Below are 16,044 nucleotides of genomic sequence, written 5' to 3' on the forward strand. Positions count from 1 at the left end.
AGTCTCTTTGAAGTGATATTAAGCAGGTTTGACTGTACTGTTTTCCCAATGTAAATGGCTAGCAACATAGTAATTTGATGAACCCAAACTATCCTATGAGGAGAGAATGGGTTAATAGAATCATTTTAACACAGATGGTGGGAGTTAAGGTTAACAGGTTGCTTACAGGGCATTAATAATCCTTTGGGTAATCCTTTTCTTGAGTAACCCCAATGATCTTTATATGTTAGGGGTTTGTGTTACTGAAGAGACGATGTGCTTGATTACTCAGCCATCTCCCCCAATCTTCGGGAAAAAAAACAGGTAGAGGTGAAATGATGTGTATCAGAAAGTCATGAAGATTGATGGCACCTGCTGCCTCTGAAAAGAAACCTCTGCATCCAAACCACTTGACATGTGAACTGATGGGAAACACGGATTGTTTGCCCTGCAAAAAAGCACTTCAGCAAGCTTAATTTCCATTGCCCATTTGCACAGCTGAAGCAGGATCTAATAGGTCCCAGAGAAATAAGATGGGGCATGATCAGAATTCAAAGACACGGAGCTAAGAAGCCAGAGATTATTACTTACAATGTAGTGGGCAAACAATAACGTTTTACGTGATGGATGCTTGACAGGAGAGGTGCCTCAAACTTTAAACACAGGTCAGATGCATACAGTGTTTTAATAAATCAAGCAGTGCATGGACAAGGGACAGGAAATGTCACTTTTTATCCTTCAGTTTATGTTTTCTTTCGTAGAGAGAAATTGTGCTGTTAAACTCCCTGGGAGATTTGATTAAAAAAAGATAGTCACATCTGATATAAGATTTCAAAAGGGAAGCTGCAATCAAGTGGAAATTTTGTCAGTACCTTAATCTCTGATTTGCTGAGCCTGTGCTGTGGGATATTTGCAATGTCTTAGGAGGATGTCACCAAAGATCTGCTCTGTTGTTTTAATGACTGCACTAAATCTTAACAAACATGAGGTTGGAAACTATCACACTGCCACTCTTTGTAAAGAATATATCAAACTAATATTTCTCAAAGCTGAGAAAGGAAGCTCAGTGATGCATGCTCTTTATGGGGCTGTGATCATGCTGCTAGGCTGCTCAGCTTCAGAGAATGGTTCATGAGTGAGTATGCCACCAGAGAAAATGTGAAATTCAAACTAAGGTCCATCTGCTGAATACTCTCTTTGGGGAAACTGCTAGTACAAATGCTAATTCAGTCTATACGGCACTGTGGTAGGGTGTGGGAAGACACAAGACAGACACCAAGTTCAAATATGAAACGCCGGCACAGGCGCCCAGATTTATTAGGGTGAGCTTAGTTGGCAGGTGTTTCCGATATAGTTTGGGGCACTCTACCAACAATGGTATTGTGCCCAGTCTTCATACAACACACACAGATGTGTAATCCAAAAATAAGTGAAAAGGCGAAAGGAAAAAGGAAAACAAAATACTTTAAGAAAAAACTACAAAATAAAGTGTGCATGTTTTTACCGCGGCTCGTTGCTCCCTCTAGTGGTGGGAGCCCCGAGGAACAGGCATTGTTATGTACCCTCTCGTACACTGTGGGACAGCTCAGTCCCACTAAACTCGCTAACTAAACAATAGTAATAAATAACCTGTGTGGATTGCTTGCACACCGGGTCTGTAAGCCTTGCACTGAATTGCCACTCCGTCTCTCCGAGTCGCTGCTCCAGAGCCTCTGATTTTCAGGATCCTGCCGTGAAGTCATGCTCCACTATGTTTCCTGTATGAGCCAGAGAGGATACAAAACAGTGCCTTTTTATTCATTCATTCACCCCGTGTAGTCCCACCGCCCCAGCCAATGACAGAACGTCAGCCGATTTCCTCACAGCTGAGTCCTGTCAACAAAACATTGCCTGACAGCGTGGGAATACACGGTAAAGACGAACCCCCTACAGGCTCCCGCATGCACCTGACGGTCAGTCCAAATCCCTCCACTCTCACTAGCACATTTTTACATTTAAACACTTTAGTTTATTTTCAAATGACACGTTTGTATATGTGGAAAGAGAAGAACTGAAATATATAACAACATATTATTTTAAACTTCAACAGTATATAATACTGTTCCCTCAGGAATTGTAAAAATGGACTAGAAACTCAACATACTCCTGTACATCCATGAATATTGTCATAAATAGGGGTGGGAATTGCCCCACTCGCACAGCAAACCAAAAAGAAAATGATCCGAAGGTGGAGGTCAAGGCATGCTGTACAATAGGGATGGGGTTCTTTTATTAAATCAGCCAAGGAAACATCCACAGGCACCAGAGCTCAAGCCAAGATACACGACCTTCTGAGCAAGCTGTAGAACGGATACCAGATCCAACAGAGTTATTCTGCACCTCTCCTTGATCCGCTTCACAACCTGCTTATCTCTGTTCTACTAACCTGCTTGGCTCCGTAGTTTAACTTCTCTGATTTCCACCCCTTAGTTACTGACGTCACGGTCCAGCCACCAGAAGTCCTCCTCTATATATGTGCTAACTGTGCTGGCTATTTCAGGCCTTCTGTCTTTTTGAAGTTTGATTACAAGACCTGTTACACATACATGCCAACAGTCCCTATATGGTCGGGACAGTCCCGATTTCCTAGCAAATGTCCCGTGTCACAATGCATAGGAAGAAAGTCCTGATATTTACCCATAAAAAAAAATCATTTATTCTCCATTCTTTGTGCGGCTGACACATCTGCTGATCACTAACTTATACAAAGGTAAGAATGCTTCATGTCTATTTTTACTGTCATGATGGTCATGTGGTGTTGAGTTGGGGGGATACGTCAATTATATGATAATGAGTGTTTTTTGTGTATGACCCCTCCCATGTGTATGATGCCTAAGTGTGTCACATATACTCATTCTTATTTAAACAGGACACATATACATTATGGGCAATAGTGATTGAAATGAAGGCTGTTCCAATGCAGTTATTTTAACTTGTTAACGCTGAGAACAGTGATCGGATTTCTTTGTTGTATTGTTCTTTAATGTGTATACCTTTGCATATTTCAATCTCCATACATACCACACGTAAGGAAGCAGATTTCCCAATGCCATTGAAAAAATGATTACATGTGGGAGACAAGGGGTGTGACTGAGGGTGCCCGTGGAAGGGTCTCATCCAAAATGCAGTGACAGTGTTAAATAACATGTGCACCAAGGCAGTCTTCCAGGTGTTCTTGGAAATGCAGAAAACCACCGGCTGGAAGAACTACTCCTCTCTCAAGTCGGTCATGGTGGATCAAGCTCTCAAATGTGTGAAATGTATTGTGACAAGTAACAGATGGGCTCAGTGTCCCAAGTCACAGTAACCTGGGCAAGACACATCTGTTTCAACTAAAAAATGCACCTGGAACTATGTCTTTACCAACTATTTTATTTATTTATTTATTTATTTATTTATTTATTTATTTGATTTACATAGCACTTTTTATACAAAAGTATCACAAAGCACTGTACAGTATGTAGTAGAAAAAAAGAACAAACCACAATACATTTGTATAGCATGTCACACATACAACTGCCACAATCAGACAATTTAAGTAATAGTATACACATAATACAAAATCAGCAATTAAGATAAGAAAGCCATTTTATAAAAGTGCGTTTTTAGTCTTCACTTGAAAACTGTAACAGTCTCAGCTTCCCTGACAAACGAAGGCAGAGCCCCGCATCATGTGTTCTCAGAGTGCGGTTTGGAAGAAACGGGGTCAGTAACTCCTGCAAATAACTGGGTACTAATCCATTCAGGGCCTTGTAAGTTAACAGCAAAATCTTAAAATCAATTCCATACTGCACAGGGAGCCAGTATAAAGAGGCCAAAACAGGGGTAATATGTTCATGTTTCCTGATTCGGTATTCAGAACAAGCTAAAAGCAGGATACCACACGTATTGGGACTCCAGAATAAAGTGCATTGCAATGATCAATTCTAGATGAAACAAAGGCATGCATTAGTCTCTCTGCATTAGATACAGAAATAATCAGTATAAGTTTGGCTATATTTCTCACTAATATGAGTATCAAATGAGAGATCAGGATCAAAGATGACCCCAAACTCTTAATTTCAAGTTTACATTTTGATGAGAGACTGCAAGGGTCAAGATCATGTAACCCCACATTTCCTTTTAGTTGGTTCTGTGAGCACACTAGCATAACCTCTGTTTTATCTGAATTCAACATTAGAAAATTTAAATTAAGGCACGTAGCTAATAAAACCCAGGTAGAAGAAATTCCTGGCTTTAGGGACAAATCTAGCTGGGTATCATCAGCATAGCAATGGAAGTTCACTCCGTGTCTGCGGATAATGTCACCTAATGGTAGCATATATAATTAGAGCCCATCTTTAATTTCTTGGTCAGTAAAAGTACATTTATGTTTACAGTGATCATGGTATATAAATAAGTAAATAAAACATGCATTTTTCACATCTGTATCAACAAAGTAAATATTCACCATATTCACGACTTCACTAAAGATTACATTTTACTTGACTCATCTTTGGCAAGAAGTAGCATCAACTCACCTGTAAAGCCCAGTGGAAAAATAAAATGGTATTTTAATTAAACCATTGTGGTTTGAATCTCACATACATAAGGGCCCCTCTTGCTCTTGTTTGTGAAGTTTTGTTGGTTGTTTTCACAAGCGTAAAAGACAACAGATTTACTAATGAAATTGAATAACCTAAGGCAATGGGTTTTGTTTTTGAACCACTGTTTTTGTTTAAACCTATATCATTTTTATGTACAGATCCCTATGTGTAGAAGTGCATTTTTTTAATGAACTGATACAGACATATGTTTCAATGAAAACAATGTCCTCCAGGCAATGCATAATAAGAGAACATAAGTCAACATAACGAGCATCACATTTCCTATTAACATAATTTGCATACCGGTATCATGTTTTACCAACATGTTAAGCTAACATAGCCTGTCCAGTTCAGGCTACAAAATAGTAGAACAACAGGGTTTGGAAATGTTATTTTATATTGGCTTGATCGATGTTAAAGTCACTTGCCCATCCTGTTGATGTTTATGAACTGTGGCAAAGAAAGCTGTGAATATTTAATTGTCCTGGGTAATTCTTTCTTTGAGTAAATTGGGTCCAGGTGGATTACCCTAAGGAAGTAACAATTGAAGCATAGGCCAAACAACTTTCCCTCTGGGTTTTAATTTAGCAAGGTAGTGTTGCCTCAGTCTGTTTATTCATTTGAAAGCTACCCTCTATTGAAGTTCAAGCAGGGATTTTAATATTTTTCACATGAATAAATGGTATTATTTGTTCTGTTCTTTGTAGGATATATGATCCGCTGTGCAAACCCATGCTGTAAATAGTAATTTGCACCAGTGAATCAATACATTTAACCTTGTTTTAGTTTAAAAATAAACTATAACATCTCTGCTGGTACAATTAATTCAACAGAAGTTGAATTTGGTTACATAAACATGACTTGCATTTATAAAAACATCTCCAGGTTCATGTAACTTGTAAAATAAAAAGTCCATAATTCAGTGTGCATGTGTGTTTTTATTATTATTATTTCCGTGCTGTGGATCATTGATTTTCCGATACACTTGAATACCCAGATTCAACTTCACACCCTTTAATGAGCTGTGAATGGGCTTCGCACTTGCATAATGGGAGTGTGTACGTTGCAAAATAGGGACCTGCTTGTGTACCAAGTTGGTATGATTTCCCTTAGGTGGAAATTACTCATCGTTTCACTTTTGCCAATGCCACTTGTAAAATTCAACAACCACCTTTTAGCATTCACTGCAAACTGACAGGGTCAACTCTGTTAAATATGTAAGTTAAATATGTAAAAATGTAAGTTGAATATGTTTTTTTTGTTTGTTTTTTTTTTAATTACAATTAAAGCAGATGCATCTAGACTAGCCCCTGCCTTACGGTATACTGCACTGTCACTTGCCCTAAGTTCTGTATTTCTTTAGATGTTTTGAAGTAATCAGTAATCAATCAAGTAATCAGCTGTGCCACATGCTGCCCAGGTATGAATATTTACTATTAGGCATATTTGTGTGTGTGTATAATATATATATATATATATATATATATATATATATATATATATATATACACATACAGTCAACCTCAGTTAACTCGACTGGTGGATATCTCGAGACTAGTGGATAACTCAACACTGTCGTTTCACGTGATTGAACTCTAGGAGGCTGTGTGGTCCAGTGGTTAAAGTAAAGGGCTTGTAACGAGGAGGTCCCCGGTTCAAATCTCACCACAGCCACTGACTCATTGTGAGACCCTGAGCAAGTCACTTAACCGCCTTGTGCTCCGTCTTTCGGGTGAGACGTAATTGTAAGTGACTCTGTAGCTGATGCATAGTTCACACACCCTAGTCTCTGTAAGTCGCCTTGGATAAATGCGTCTGCTAAATAAACAAATAATAATAATTGACACTGTCGTTTCACGTGACTGAACTCTACTTGACACTCTTATTTCACGTGACTGACCTCTGACTGGAGACGGATCGTTCATTCATTCATTCGCAACTACCAAGTGCAGCTGGTTACAGAATCAGTGCACAATGAGTGAGAAGTGAAAAATGAGTTCTCATTCAAGTGGCTTTAAAGCCCAGGTTATTCGGGACAACAAGTGTGTCAGCAGAACTTTCAAAGCGCGTGTTTTTGCATGAGAAACAATCGACAATGCTGTCAAAATAACGCTGTAGTTTATATTATTAATTCTTATTTCAATCAAACTATACGACTTGTACCACATTTGTAAAAAAATAAATAAAGCAGAAATGTATAAATGAGGCAGCTTGGTACAATGCTTCTCAGACTCTCAAAGGACTAATTAAACTAGCATAAGATGGAGGCAGAAAATCATAGGCATGTAAATTTCCACCCATAAGAAAAGTTTACCAAAATGTGAATTAGTATACTTTGCAAGCCTCTAATACAAGCCATTCTAACTATGACAATGAAAGCTAAATGCTTATTCTGAAATGCTGACTATTCATAATTATCATTTACATTTGTATACAAAGAAATACTGTTTAAAAGCTTGCACTGAAGGTAAATGAATTTGAACTAAATAACATAATTGAAATTGTGAATCAGAACTGACAAATTGTATCCCCTTCTCTACATACTGTAAGACTAGTTGGATTTTCTGTGCAATCTGTACATACCAAAATTGAATGTGCATCTTTTATCATATGATTATGGCTTAAGTGCTGAAAGCATGAATAATGCAAAGAAACTGAAAGAAGTAGCTTTTTAAATTCCATTCACATGCCAGCAAGCTTTCAACAGCGTTAAAGACGTGTAACTGATAAAATAGCATTAGAGTACATAATTTCTCACAATGTATCAATTATCACAAGTTGCACTAGCCTTTTATAAAAAATAAAAAAAAAATGTATTTCATTTACCCTTTGTTTAAGTCAGCTATAAATCACAACTATAGATTTGGTGTGATACTGTGTACAGGTGTCTTCAGTATATGCCTTTTTAATACAGATTTTTTTTTTTTTTAAATGTATTAATTATATACAGTGCCTTGCGAAAGTATTCGGCCCCCTTGAACTTTGCGACCTTTTGCCACATTTCAGGCTTCAAACATAAAGATATGAAACTGTAATTTTTTGTGAAGAATCAACAACAAGTGGGACACAATCATGAAGTGGAACGAAATTTATTGGATATTTCAAACTTTTTTAACAAATAAAAAACTGAAAAATTGGGCGTGCAAAATTATTCAGTCCCCTTAAGTTAATACTTTGTAGCGCCACCTTTTGCTGCGATTACAGCTGTAAGTCACTTGGGGTATGTCTCTATCAGTTTTGCACATCGAGAGACTGAAATTTTTGCCCATTCCTCCTTGCAAAACAGCTCGAGCTCAGTGAGGTTGGATGGAGAGCATTTGTGAACAGCAGTTTTCAGTTCTTTCCACAGATTCTCGATTGGATTCAGGTCTGGACTTTGACTTGGCCATTCTAACACCTGGATATGTTTATTTGTGAACCATTCCATTGTAGATTTTGCTTTATGTTTTGGATCATTGTCTTGTTGGAAGACAAATCTCCGTCCCAGTCTCAGGTCTTTTGCAGACTCCATCAGGTTTTCTTCCAGAATGGTCCTGTATTTGGCTCCATCCATCTTCCCATCAATTTTAACCATCTTCCCTGTCCCTGCTGAAGAAAAGCAGGCCCAAACCATGATGCTGCCACCACCATGTTTGACAGTGGGGATGGTGTGTTCAGGGTGATGAGCTGTGTTGCTTTTACGCCAAACATAACATTTTGCATTGTTGCCAAAAAGTTTGATTTTGGTTTCATCTGACCAGAGCACCTTCTTCCACATGTTTGGTGTGTCTCCCAGGTGGCTTGTGGCAAACTGTAAACAACACTTTTTATGGATATCTTTAAGAAATGGCTTTCTTCTTGCCACTCTTCCATAAAGGCCAGATTTGTGCAGTATACGACTGATTGTTGTCCTATGGACAGAGTCTCCCACCTCAGCTGTAGATCTCTGCAGTTCATCCAGAGTGATCATGGGCCTCTTGGCTGCATCTCTGATCAGTCTTCTCCTTGTATGAGCTGAAAGTTTAGAGGGACGGCCAGGTCTTGGTAGATTTGCAGTGGTCTGATACTCCTTCCATTTCAATATTATCGCTTGCACAGTGCTCCTTGGGATGTTTAAAGCTTGGGAAATCTTTTTGTATCCAAATCCGGCTTTAAACTTCTCCACAACAGTATCTCGGACCTGCCTGGTGTGTTCCTTGTTCTTCATGATGCTCTCTGCGCTTTAAACGGACCTCTGAGACTATCACAGTGCAGGTGCATTTATACGGAGACTTGATTACACACAGGTGGATTCTATTTATCATCATTAGTCATTTAGGTCAACATTGGATCATTCAGAGATCCTCACTGAACTTCTGGAGAGAGTTTGCTGCACTGAAAGTAAAGGGGCTGAATAATTTTGCACGCCCAATTTTTCAGTTTTTTATTTGTTAAAAAAGTTTGAAATATCCAATAAATTTCGTTCCACTTCATGATTGTGTCCCACTTGTTGTTGATTCTTCACAAAAAATTACAGTTTCATATCTTTATGTTTGAAGCCTGAAATGTGGCAAAAGGTCGCAAAGTTCAAGGGGGCCGAATACTTTCGCAAGGCACTGTATCAGTTCATATAGATCATGTTAATGAATGAACATGAACTAACCAAATGGGATTATTCTATGTGTCATTTTTTTCAGAGCAGACCATGGACAATGGTTATGGCTGTATTTTTTTTCATAGTAAATAAATTGCTTATTTCTGACATTTCATGATATTTCAAAAAAGTGCATTGTCACATTCAAAATTGATAATTTTCTCTACAGTTATTATACAACAAATCTTCATAAACATTTAAATGCATACCTGCAAAAACAGTAAATGCACACAGACTTTTTTTGGGTAACATAAAATTGTGTATTAAAAAAAAAATGCATGTACAACACTAAAGGCCTTATTTACTAAGCGGTGGTAATTTGGCCAGAATTGCGGGAGGAAAATTGAGATAACTGGACATGGTGTTTCTCAAAGTGTCACACCCTATTTACTAACTGATTAGAAGCAAAAATACCAGTTGGAAAAATTCTAATTAGCATACAAATTGTGGGAGGCAACAGGTCTGAAGTTGCGCACAGTATTAAGAACATAAGAACATAAGAAAGTTTACAAACGAGAGGAGGCCATTCAGCCCATCTTGCTTGTTTGGTTGTTAGTAGTAACAACAGGTGAAGGAGCTTACTTACTGGTGGCAGCAGGGTACAAATATGAGAGACAGATAAAAGAAAATATGCTGAAATAATTTAGTTTCAGTTTAAAATAATATGTTTTTTATCTACGCATCCTACAACAATGTGAAGCCTACAACACATCAGCATGGTTTGTTTTGTACTGCATTACATGTAGGATAGACTAAAACGCCTGCAGGTATTAATTTAATTTCATGACTGTATTGTTTAAGCCTATTGTACAAGCCTATTGTACATATCTATATTTTTACATAATGTCATGTGTACAAACACATTCATGTTATTTTAATATGCCCTCGTATGTATTAGGCTATTCATTATTTAATTTTTTCAGAAAAATGTACATTGTAACTATGTTTAGTTACAATTTTAGTAATTCACTTTAATTACAAAGGTGATGAATCTTTTAACATTGTCTCAAACAGTTAAAATTTGCTTCTAACACTGTTTGGCCAATAAAGGTATTTAAAGGTAGTTTGGGTAGGTTTTTTCACTAGTATTGTTATACTCACTTAGTTTTATTACATGCATCATTTTCATCCCAAATGGAACTTCGGAACCGAGTGTTCCGGGCAGTTTTATGAATAAGCGTAGGTATTTATCGTAATAAAAATAATGTATTTATTTGGTTGATGCTTTTTTCCCCAAAGCAAGTTACAATTAGTTATTTTACATACAAACTTTGGTCCCCATTTATACAGTTGAGTTTTTACTGGAGTAATATCTTGCTCAAGGATACAGCAGGAGTGTCCTGGTATTGAACCTTACTCCACAATGTGTATGTGTACAATGCGTAGGTCTCAGGACTACAACTCCAGATCTGAGTTCAATTGTAGATTGGACCTCTCGTTTTTTGTTTGAGGTTAAGAATATTTTTACACTTTTCGTTACATTTTTTTTTTTTTTATTCAGGTTTTGGGGAGGTGTTTCTTTATCTTAGACGATTTTATTTATTTATTTGTTAGTTTAGTCAGTTTGTTATTCATATATATATATATATATATTGACATTAATTAAAGTACTATATATGTATTTGTATGTTTTCAATTGATGTATGTTTGTTTAGTAAAAATATTAATATCCTAATAAATATGAGGGCATATTAAAATAACATTAATGTGTTCTCTGCACACATTACATTATGTAAAAATATAGATATGTACAATAGGCATAAACAGTACAGTAGTAAAATCAAATGAATACCTAGCAGGCTTTGTTTTTAGTCTATCCTACATGTAATACAAAACAAACCATGCTTCACATTATTGTGGGACACGTAAATAATTAAATATTATTTTAAATTTAAACTAAATTATTTCCGTATATTTAATTTTTTTTTATCTTAGTCTACTTACAATTTGCCCCCAAAAAAATCATGGTGTCACATTAACAAGTTCTTGCTATACAGGACCTTAAATATCTGCCATTTCAAATCGGTACACAGCTTCTGCCGCCTATGCCGGCTTTTGCCTGAGCTAAATCTTTGTTTTCCGCATGGTTATGGGAATAGTAAATAGGACGGGGGACAGAGCTGCACACTGTAAGCTTTTGTGTATGGTAAACGCTTCGTAAATGAGGCCCTAAGCAGTTTAATCTTTAAATCACAGTTGCACTGCAGATATGAATTCAGAGAGCTTCTTAAATAAATACAGGCAAACCACTACAAAGATACAGGACCCTTCCTTATCCCTTTTTTATTTTGCTTTGAAAGTTTCATTGTTCACTACTGGAGAAACACCTTTTCCCCATAAAACCTTTCCAGAAAGAGAACAACTTTGGCGGCGCCTGCTTTCCATCACTTAAACAAACAGTTGTCTTGATTAATAATCAATTGGAACACAACATGCTTCAGTATGTTTGTGAAAAAGCAGGACATGTCAACTGAATTCATGCAGTCAGCGTTTTTAAGACATCCTTTCCTGCAATGGTACCAAAATAGAAATACACAATAATCATCCATGACATCTAGACAAGTGCCTTAGCATTTATGTATTCATCTATTTAAAATATTTACACAGGGAAGATCAACTAAAATGCACCATCTTGTCTGCAGGGACTCCCCATCTCAGCAGCAGCACTGAATAAAATAAATATACAATCAAAAAACACGAAGTATATGCAATTATTACGAGAGAAAGCTAAACATAATCTTGTGTCCAACTATATTAGTGTCATTTTCCAGTTACCACAGAAAACCAGAAAATTCCTCAGTTTTAGAGTGCTTAAATTGAAAGGCTACACAGGTCTTCTCTGTCTTTGTTGTATCTGATAGGTCTCGCTGAATTCCAAGTAGAACTTTTAGATATAAACTTGTGGAATATATATTGATATACCCTTATAAAAGTTTACCAGGGCATTTTTGCATGGTATTTTTGCAGTTTTACCAGGTGCTTTTCAATGTGTGGATGCTTCCAGAGTATTTAATACTAGACAAAGCAACAACCAGAGGAACAATATTATATTCAGTCAATTCACCAGACATGTACATTCTAAACTGTATATCTAACCTTGTTATCTGCTGCCCGCAAAGCGGGGCTCATTGTAGGAAAATAATGCTTTCCTCTGTCTGTCTTGTGGACATGACAACTGCCTTGATTGTGTACCAATCTTCACCAAACCTTTATTTTATTATTTAATCATAGCTTCCTATATGTTTCAGATTGCATTCGACTATAGTCTTTCGCATACTGTGTTCTTATTACGCAATTATAAGGACCCTGTATCTGCCTGCACTGATTTTCATATGATAAGGGCTACAGATACCAGAATACATGGTTCTAGTTTAATAACGTCTGAGTGGCAAACAATATGTAAACCTTTTGTAGTGCTGAAGATCATTTCCACTGTCTATCTAAACTATCGAGCTCTAATTTCTGCTTTTGAATTAATTAGCTGGGGTCACATTATCATATTTGTTCTATATAAGGCAGCAGTGTGGAGTAGTGGTTAGGGCTCTGGACTCTTGACCGGAGGGTCGTGGGTTCAATCCCAGGTGGGGGACATTGCTGCTGTACCCTTGAGCAAGGTACTTTACCTAGATTGCTCCAGTTAAAAAAAAAAAAAAAACTGTATAAATGGATAATTGTGTGTAAAAAAATTATGTAATTGTATGTAAAATTAATGTGATATCTTGTAACAATTGTAAGTTGCCCTGGATAAGGGTGTCTGCAAAGAAATAAATAATAATAATAAAGTAAACTTGCAACACCAAATTCCTTCTTTAAAAACATTGCCTGTCACTGCCAGAAACGAAATCCTATTGATATTGAATGAGGGTGACTGTTAATTGTGTTGTGTTACAATACAAGAATGTAACTGCAGCACTAAGTTATCCCTTTGGTCTCTCCCATTGGAGCCTTGCAGCGAGCCACAAAGCTCACGAAGACCAACCTCCAGGGAACGAAACCTGCTGCAAGGTAGAGAAAAGGGAGGTGGTGGGATAAACTAAATGAGAAAAAATAGGGGGGGGGGGGGTGTTTACCTTTTTCTCATTGACTGAATGATCCTGGATATTAAAATGTACAAAGAAATGTACCATGGGAAACATATCTTTACCATTTGAGAAATATAGCCAAACGTAGAACAATTATTTCCATATCGGATGCAGAGAGACTAATGCATGCCTTTGCATTACAATAATCAGTTCCATGCCTCCATCTGGCACTGATTATTGTAATGCGCTTTTTTTCTGGTGTCCCAGCACGTGTGGTATCCCACTTTTAGCTTGTTGAGAATACCGCTACTAGAATTCTGACTAAAACCAGGAAATGTGAACAAATTACCCCTATTTTGGCTTTACACTGGCTCCCTGTGCAGTATAGAATTGATTTTAAGATTGTGCTGTTAATTTACAAGGCCCTGAATGGATTAGCGCCTTGTTATTTGCAGGAGTTACTGACCCCGTTTCTTCCAAACCGCACTCTGAGATCACAGGATGCGGGGCTGCTGGTTATGTATGTTTATTTGAAAAAATCACTTGTATTTACAGTATGTTGTCGAAACATTTTAGTTGCAGTGTTTAACTGTGTGCAGTACAGAGCACTGCTGTTCCACGCTGGTACTTGTGTGTATGTACAGTATATGGGTTTGACTTATACATATTCATGCTTTGTTACAACACCGTGAAATTCTAGCTTTTTAAAATGCTGTGACCGTTAAATTTACGAAAATGTGAATTGGGTAGGGCCGTACTGATCACATATTATATTTTTGAAAAGCTTCAAAAAGATTGTTTAAAAACAAAATGACAGCAATAATTATAAAACAAAGTGTACCCAAATTGGAGTTGCTACACAAAACTGGTAAACAGTTTAGTAATCCAAATAGACGAATGTGATACATGAACTGGGAATAATGTTTCCTACCTTGCCTTACTTTACAGCTTTTTCTCAGTTTGGCTTCTATGATTTTATCACATGTAACCCAGCAGGAATATTTCTGGAGACATACAAATTGTTAATATATCTTGCTGCAGACACCCTTTCCTCTTGTGTGCACTATATTCATGTTTTATCACTGTGCAGAAGGAATACTTTCCTTCGCTATATTTAAGACCTTGTTATATATATGAAAGTTCAATGTCTATATATACAATCACAGCTATTTACAGTTTATAACCAGATTCATACTTTAATTGACACAAAAAGTAAGATAATTGTCATAGCATAACGCAGACTCGGTTACACAGTTTAGGATTTCTGTGAATTATATACAGGTTGCACAATATATTCAGATTCTATATTATTAACAGGCATTCTTATTTTATTAATCCAGCTGCGGTTTTCCCTTATCTATTTCCCCAATCTATTGGCTTAGCTACATAAAATAAAAATACAGTGACATGAGCTTCATGAAGAAACACGAATATACATTTTTAGAGCAGCGGTATTAAGATTTGCCCACTAGTTATAGCTCAGGAAACAAAACTGAAATTAACAAATTGATATAACTTCCCAATTCAGTATAATTATTTCAAAAAATTGAAAGTACTTCAAAAAATAAAACCGGAAAACAGACGCTAGGTTTTGAAAGCATTTAAAATGATACAAATCTGTTTGAAACATTACATTACAAGAACATTAAATATAAGTAGATGGTGAATGTGTGACAAAAGTTAAATTGAAGATGAAGAAGAAAGTGTTTGCCGATACAATTTCTTGAAAAGTCATCCTTATGCATACATTAGCTGGATATGTTATGCCATCTATATATACATATACATATACATATACAGACGTGCTCAAATTTGTTGGTACCCCTCCACAAAAAACGAAGAATGCACAATTTTCTCTGAAATAATATTTAATAGAAATCAGACTTTGCTTTTGATTTTTTATTCAACATAATATTGTAAATAATAAAACAAATGAAAATGGCATGGACAAAAATGATGGGACCGCTAACCTAATATTTTGTTGCACAAACTTTAGAGGCAATCACTGCAATCAAACGTTTTCTGTAGCTCTCAATGAGACTTCTGCACCTGTTAACAGGTAGTTTGGCCCACTCTTCCTGAGCAAACTGCTCCAACTGTCTTAGGTTTGATGGGTGCCTTCTCCAGACTGCAAGTTTCAGCTCTTTCCATAGATGTTTGATAGGATTCAGATCAGGACTCATAGAAGGCCACTTCAGAATAGTCCAATGTTTTGTTCTTATCCAATCTTGGGTGCTTTTAGCTGTGTGTTTTGGGTCATTATCCTGTTGGAGGACCCATGACCTGCGACTGAGACAGAGCTTTCTGACACTGGGCAGTACGTTTCGCTCCAGAATGCCTTGATAGTCTTGAGATTTCATTGTGCCCTGCACAGATTCAAGGCACCCTGTGCCAGGCGCAGCAAAGCAGCCCCAAAACATAACCGAGCCTCCTCCATGTCTCACTGTAGGCATGGTGTTCTTTTCTTTGAAAGCATCATTTTTTCGTCTGTGAACATAGAGCTGATGTGACTTGCCAAAAAGCTCCAGTTTTGACTCATCTGTCCAAAGGACATTCTCCCAGAAGGATTGTGGCTTGTCAATATGCATTTTAGCAAATTCCAGTCTGTTTTTTTATGTTTTTCTGTCAAAAGTGGAGTCCTCCTGGGTCTTCTTCCATGGAGCCCACTTTCGCTCAAAAAGCGATGGATGGTGCGATCAGAAACTGACGTACCTTCACCTTGGAGTTCAGCTTGTATCTCTTTGGCAGTTATCCTTGGTTCTTTTTCTACCATTTGCACTATCCTTCTGTTCAATCTGGGGTCGAT

Source organism: Acipenser ruthenus, chromosome 8 (assembly GCF_902713425.1).
Source record: "Acipenser ruthenus chromosome 8, fAciRut3.2 maternal haplotype, whole genome shotgun sequence".
NCBI lineage: Eukaryota > Metazoa > Chordata > Actinopteri > Acipenseriformes > Acipenseridae > Acipenser > Acipenser ruthenus.